We start from the raw sequence: 7,500 nt of genomic DNA on the forward strand, positions 1-7,500 counted from the left end.
AAGAACGGATAGAAGAAAGTGGTTGTATGTATACATATAAAAAAGATAGTAATAGTAGCGCAGAAGATAAGAGGCAATTTGAAAAGCTTCAAGATATGCTATTAGAACATAATATGCAACAAATAAACCACATTCCAACAAGAAAGGAAAATGTCCTAGATCTAGTATTTGTGAATGAGGTGAATTATGTTAAAGAAATAATAGTGTATAACACGGGAATTTCAGACCACAATGTCATAGAATTGATAGTTCATTCCAAAGCAAGTGATCACAGAATTAATAAAAGCACAAAACTTTGGGAAGGATATGGAAAATATAACTTTTACAGTAAGAATATAAAATGGTCAGAAATAAATGAAGAACTGAATAAAGAATGGAAAAATGTATTTATAAGTGATAATATACAGGTAAATACGGATATACTGTACAAAATACTGGAGAAAATTGTTGAAAAATATGTACCGAAAAAAAACAATAAACAAAAGACGTGCATACCAAGAGACAGAAGGATCTTATTTCAGAAAATTAAAAAGTGGAAGAAAAATCTTGCAAAAGAAAAAAATGTGTGGAAAATGAGGGAAATAAAATGTAAGATAGAAAATGCAGAACAAAAGATTATACAGTCGAAAGAAAATGAAAAAAGGGACTTAGAAGAAAGGACACTTCAAAATATAAAAAGAAACCCCAAAGTACTTTACTCCTATGCAAAAAAGATGAATAAAAGGAGAATAGAAATAGGCCCTCTAAGAATTGAAGGACGGCTAACGAATGAAAGAAAGGAAATATGCAACATATTAGCAGAAAAATATAAGAGTGAGTTCACGCCAAGAATTGCGAATGAGAATAATGAAACAGAAATGAGAGAAGAAAATGTTGAATATCTAACGGATATAGATATTAATGAAGCAGATATTGTCACGGCTATAAACGAAATTAAAAATGGATCGGCAGCCGGACCAGATGGAGTTCCAGCGATTTTGTTAAAAAAAACTGCAAACACTATCGCGAAGCCACTTGCAATACTGCTAAGACAGAGTATAGATATGAGCGAGATATATGTTAAACATAAATTAGCTTATATAACCCCTATCTTCAAAAGTGGATCAAGACTAGAGGCAAGCAATTATAGACCTGTTAGTCTAACATCACATATTATGAAAGTGTATGAGAGGGTAATAAAAAAGAAAATAATGAACCATTTGGTCAAAAATAATTTGTTTAATATGGGTCAACACGGTTTCGTACCTGGAAAAAGTACACAGACCCAACTGATAGCTCACTATGAAAACATATACAATAATATGATAAATGAAAAAGACACAGATGTGATCTATCTAGATTTTGCAAAAGCCTTTGACAAGGTAGACCATAACATATTGGAGAAAAAAAAATGAGAAAGCATAATATTGTGGGAAAGATTGGAAAATGGGTAAAAGAATTCCTGCAAAACAGAAAACAGATAGTGGTTGCAAATGACGAGAAATCAGATGAAGCCCAGGTAATATCTGGTGTGCCCCAAGGTACGGTATTAGCTGCACTGCTATTTGTTATTATGATCTCAGACATAGACTGTGATGTTGAAAACTCCGTAGTGAGAAGTTTCGCCGATGACACAAGAATAAGTAGAGAAATTACTTGTGATGAAGATAGGAACTCACTACAAAGAGATCTAAACAAAATATATGAATGGGCGGAGATAAATAGGATGGTATTTAACTCCGATAAATTCGAATCAATAAATTATGGAAACAGAGAAGGAATGGTGTATGCATACAAGGGACCTAATAATGAGACAATCACAAACAAGGAAGCAATTAAAGACCTTGGTGTAATTTTAAATAGGAATATGTTATGCAACGACCAAATAGCAACACTGTTGGCTAAATGTAAAGCAAAAATGGGAATGTTATTCAGACACTTTAAAACAAGAAAAGCTGAACACATGATTATGCTTTACAAAACTTATGTGCGTAGTACACTCGAGTACTGCAATGTGATATGGTACCCACACTACCAAAAGGATATTGCGCAAATAGAGAGTGTACAAAGGTCCTATACTGCTAGAATAGAAGAAGTTAAGGACCTTGATTACTGGGAAAGACTGCAATTTTTAAAACTATACAGTCTAGAAAGGAGAAGAGAACGCTACATGATAATACAAGCATGGAAGCAAATAGAAGGAATTGCTGAAAACATCATGGAGCTTAAAGTATCAGAAAGAGCAAGCCGAGGTAGATTAATAGTTGCAAAAAGCATTCCAGGTAAACTGAGAAAGGCGCACAGGACATTAATCCACTACGCACCAGCATCGATAATGCAGCGACTATTTAATGTGCTGCCAGCTCATCTAAGAAACATATCAGGAGTGAGCGTAGATGCGTTTAAAAATCAGCTCGATAAATACCTAAGATGCATCCCAGACCATCCAAGACTGGAAGATGCAAAATACACCGGAAGATGTATTAGCAACTCTCTGGTGGATATACGAGGTGCCTCACACTGAGGGACCTGGGGGAACCCAAACAAAAAATAAGGCAATAAGGTAAGGTAAGGCTCTCTCTCTCTCTCTCTCTCTCTCTCTCTCCTCTCTCTCTCTCTCTCTCTCTCTCAAAAGCTGACACAGAAACCAAAAATCTTAATATTTACAGCATGCGAAACAGTACACTCTGCCCAGAGCTAAATTGAATCAGAACGAAAGAGGGAGTGTAACTACCCGTAGAGTTTGCTGGCTTCCCCCTACCAAATTGGAAGAAAAAAATTTGGCTGAAACAGTATCTTAATTAATGCGGGCTTAAAGGTTCCTTTTTTTTTTTCTTTTTTTTTTTGCAATGGATTGCTCAAAAGCTTCAACGTTTTTCCTGGCTGATAACGTCAGCTCTAATTAAAAGATTATTTTAAGGATATTTAGGCTGGAAAATATGAAGAGCGAAAATTCAGCAATATTGTGGGAACGCGTGTGATTAGAATCTAATGGTTGGTTTTTATCATATATATATATATATATATATACATACATATATATTTCTGTGTCTATGTGTATACATACTGTTTACATAATTTATGATATATATATATATATATATATACATATGTGTATATATATATATATACATATGTGTATATATATATATATATATGTGTGTGTGTGTGTGTGTGTGTGTATAAATATATATATATATATATATACACATACGTATATATATATACTTATATATTTATATATATATATATATATATATACAGTATATAATCATCTCTTACACCTATTGACGCAAAGGGTCTCGGTTAAATTTCGTCAGTCGTCTCTATCTTGAGCTTTTAATTTAATACTTCTCCATTCATTATCCCCTATTTTGCGCTTCATAGTCCTCAGCTATGTTGGCCTAACTTGGTATTCCAACACTTCTAGTGCCTTGTGGAGCCTAGTTGAACGTCTGATGAACTATCGTTCTTGGGGAGTGCAAAGAGCGTGCCTAAAACATTTCCATCTACCCCTCATCATGATTTCATCCACATTTGGCACTTGAGTAATCTCTTTAAATAGTTTCATTTCTAATCCTGTTCTGCTGTTTAACTCCCAATATCCTTCTAAGGGCTTTGTTCTCAAATCTACTAAATATATTGGAGACTGTTTCATTGTCATACCATGACTCATGTCCATAAAGTAACACCGCTCTCACTAAACTGATATATAGTCTGATTTTTATATATAATCTCGGGCGATTTGATTTCCTAATTTTACTTAACCTAGCCATTGTCTGATTTGCTTTTTTTTCAGTCTTTCACTTAAGTCTACTTCTAAAGACCCTGCATTGGAGATCATAGTTCCTAAATACTTAAATGATTCTACCTCATTAATCCTTTCTCCTTCCAATGATATTTCATATTCCATTGTATACTCCGTTCTCATCATCTGTCTTCCTGCTATTTATCTTCAGCCCAACCTCGTGTAATATTTCATGCATTTCAAATCCTGTGGTGTTCAGCACCAAGGATCGCATCATCAGCGTACTCAGGGTCTGCTAAATTCCTATCACCAATCCAGTCCAATATTTCTCCACCATCTCCGACTGTTCTACGCATTACAAAATCCATGAGGAGGATGATACTGGCCGAAAATAAAGTGACTCCAAGACTATATAAGATCATTTTGTAGAATGTGGCATGAAGAGGCAAAAGCTGATGAATGGGAGTTAGGAGTGTTGGTGAAAATAGCCAAAAAAGGAGACCTGACTGATTGCAATAATTACAGAGGCATAACACTTACGTCAGTTGTTATGAAAATATATAGTATGCTTTTTTCTAAAGAGACTGGAGAGAGAAATTGAAGAAAAGCTGAGAGATGAACAAGCATGATTTAGAAAAGGTAGAAATTGTACAGAACAAATTTTCATTTTGAGACATATTGTACAGCAACGCCTGAAATTACATATAAAAATCAGACTATCTATCAGTTTAGTGAAATCGGATTTACTCTAGGACATGAGTCATGTTATGACAATGAAACAATCTCCAATAGATTAAGTAGATTTGAGAACAAAGCCCTCAGAAAGATATTCGGAGTTAAATGGCAGAACAAGATTAGAAATGTAACTATAAGAGAGATTACTCTATTGACATACGTGGACGAGGTCATGATGAGAATTAGATGGAGATGGTTTGGGCATGCTATTCGCACTCCCAAAGAGAAATTAGTTCACCAACCGTTCAGCTGGGCTCCACAAGGCACTAGAAGTTTTTGAAGACCCAGGCCTACATGGCTGTGGACTATGAAGAGCGAAGTAGATGATGAATAGAGAAGTATTGAATTAAAAGCTCGAGACAGAGTCGACTGGCGAAATCTAACCGAGGCCATTTGCGTAGGAGGAGATGGGATATATATATATATATATATATATTTCACACCCTAGAAAGAGGGGAATGTGTGTGCGTGTGCGTGTGTGTCTGCATATATATCTAAACATTTTGCGGTTATTTTTGAGGGGCCACATACACTAATTACTAATATCATTATTGCTTACAGTGATGCAACTGAAATAAACCATAAGGCCCTCATTAAAAAAAACGTAAAGCAAAGTAAATATTAGTAAACGAACATGTTGGTTGATTTCGTCCTTCAATTTTTTTTTTTTTTTTTTTTTTTTTGGAATCCGAAGAAAGTGGTATTTCAACAGCTAAATCCTATCCGGGTGAAATCACAAGGATAAACTGTAAAATAGGATACGGCATCCTAAGATCCTCGTTTAACCCAGCATCCGAAGGACATCCGGTTGTAGCGGGCCTTAAGTAATCCTTTTTTATCCTAGGATCTCAGTCTTTCGGTCATAATGTCAAATGTAATTTCAATGATGTAAAACACTGTACTAGTCTACTGGTTAGTACAGTGGTAACGTATTCGCCTAGCATTCGCATGGCAGCAGATCGATCCCTGCCGGAGACTTGACGGAGATAATACGAAAGTTTCCTTTTTTAGTATCTTCGTGATCTCGACATCGATAACCTTTGGGGATGCGAGGTCAAATTACAAAATACTAATTTAATAAAGTTAATGTTTTGGGAATTCCTAAGAAAGGATTCAAACCCAACCAAAACCACAAAAAAAAAAAAAAAAAAAAAAAAAACAAGAGTACGAAGTGTCGATGAAAGTCACATTCGACTATTTCTACTCAGGGTGTGCGTGCAATTCGTTGACCTCCAGTAGGTCGCACGGCATGTTAAAGGCCGCTCAAGTATGGCAGAGGTAAGGAGCAGTGACATTGCCCTATCTAGCAGGACAATGCCCTGGAGACACCATATATACATACAATTAGCGCCCAACACCCCTTTCCACCAAGCTAGGACAAGGGATGGCCAGGCAATAGCTGCTGATGACTCAGCTGGTAGATCAACAGGCTCCCCCAAACCTAGAATGAGGTTGCAGAGACTACAGAAACTATCGAGTTTGAGCGGGACTCGAACCCCAGTCCGAGAGAACATCAGGCATGGACTCTACCAAAAAGCCATTAACCAGATTAATGACCAATGCAAGCAGTAAATATTTTGCCATGCATCCAAATGATGAATCTATGGAAACCGGAGCTGCCATGCACGACTCAGTTATAATTAAACATATTTCATGACCTTGTGTCATGAACTACCCAGGTGACCCAGTTCTACCTTTCCTCGCCTAGTGCTAATCACTGATAAACAATGTCATCATGATGTATGACGTGAACAGTACGAGTTGACTTTCCCTGTGATCTGCATGAAGCTTTTTCATTAGCCTTGATCTACTTAGTTCCGCCACGCCCTCTTCTACCAATTAGCCTTAGAGAAATAGAGTTTTGATTAAATGTTAGCACGTGAACCACATAGGGGGGAGAGAGAGAGAGAGAGAGAGAGAGAGAGAGAATATACTATTAACAAAATTAAACTGCTTGGTAATATGAGAGAGAGAGAGAGGGAATATACTATTAATACAAAATTAAACTGCTTGGTAATATTAGAGAGAGAGAGAGAGAGAGAGAGAGAGAGAGAGAGAGAGAAAATATGCTATTAACAGAAAATTAAACTGCTTGGTAACACGAGAGAGAGAGAGAGAGAGAGAGAGAGAGAGAGAGAATATACTTTTAACACAAAATTAAACTGCTTGGTAATATTAGAGAGAGAGAGAGAGAGAGAGAGAGAGAAAATATGCTATTAACAGAAAATTAAACTGCTTGGTAACACGAGAGAGAGAGAGAGAGAGAGAGAGAGAGAGAGACAGAGAGAGAGAGAGAATATACTATTAATACAATTAAACTTCTTGGTAATATGAGAGAGAGAGAGAGAGAGAGAGAGAGAGAGAGAGAGAGAAAAAAATATACTATTAATACAAAATTAAACTGCTTGGTAATATTAGAGAGAGAGAGAGAGAGAGAGAGAGAGAGAGAGAGAAAATATACTATTAATACAAAATTAAACTGCTTGGTAATATTAGAGAGAGAGAGAGAGAGAGAGAGAGAGAGAGAGAATAGACTATTAACACAAAATTAAACTGCTTGGTAATATTAGAGAGAGAGAGAGAGAGAGAGAGAGAGAGAATATACTATTAAGACAAAATTAAACTACTTGGTAATATTGGAGAGAGAGAGAGAGAGAGAGAGAGAGAGAGAGAGCTTAGCTTTGCATCTGATACAAAATCTATTTTAATCTTGCTATGAATATTCCACTACTTTTCAAGCTAGAAAGAAAGAGGAAAATGGAAACAACAACAAAAAGATAAAAACACATATAGATGGATAAATCATCAAAATGCAATTGTGTCCAAATTAACTTCTATATAAGATGAAAGATACCGATATAATGGGTCACTGCATAAAGACCGTTTAGTTAGTGTTCTAAACAACAAAGAAAGCTAGTAAGTGATGATTATTTCATTTTAAATTCTTGAATATTATTAGATATTTTATATAAATTAATTATCATTGCGCTTCCGTATTGCTGCAAACCTTGAAGTACCACATTCAAGTATTAATGACA

The 7,500-nt window shown here is 35.7% G+C and overlaps 1 protein-coding gene across 1 annotated transcript in view; it reads right to left on the bottom strand.

Annotated features, from left to right (window-relative positions):
* LOC137650476 (titin-like) overlaps window positions 1–7,500 on the bottom strand; it is a 963,282-nt gene that overhangs the window by 498,158 nt on the left and 457,624 nt on the right.

Source organism: Palaemon carinicauda, chromosome 12, assembly GCF_036898095.1.
Source record: "Palaemon carinicauda isolate YSFRI2023 chromosome 12, ASM3689809v2, whole genome shotgun sequence".
Lineage (NCBI taxonomy): Eukaryota > Metazoa > Arthropoda > Malacostraca > Decapoda > Palaemonidae > Palaemon > Palaemon carinicauda.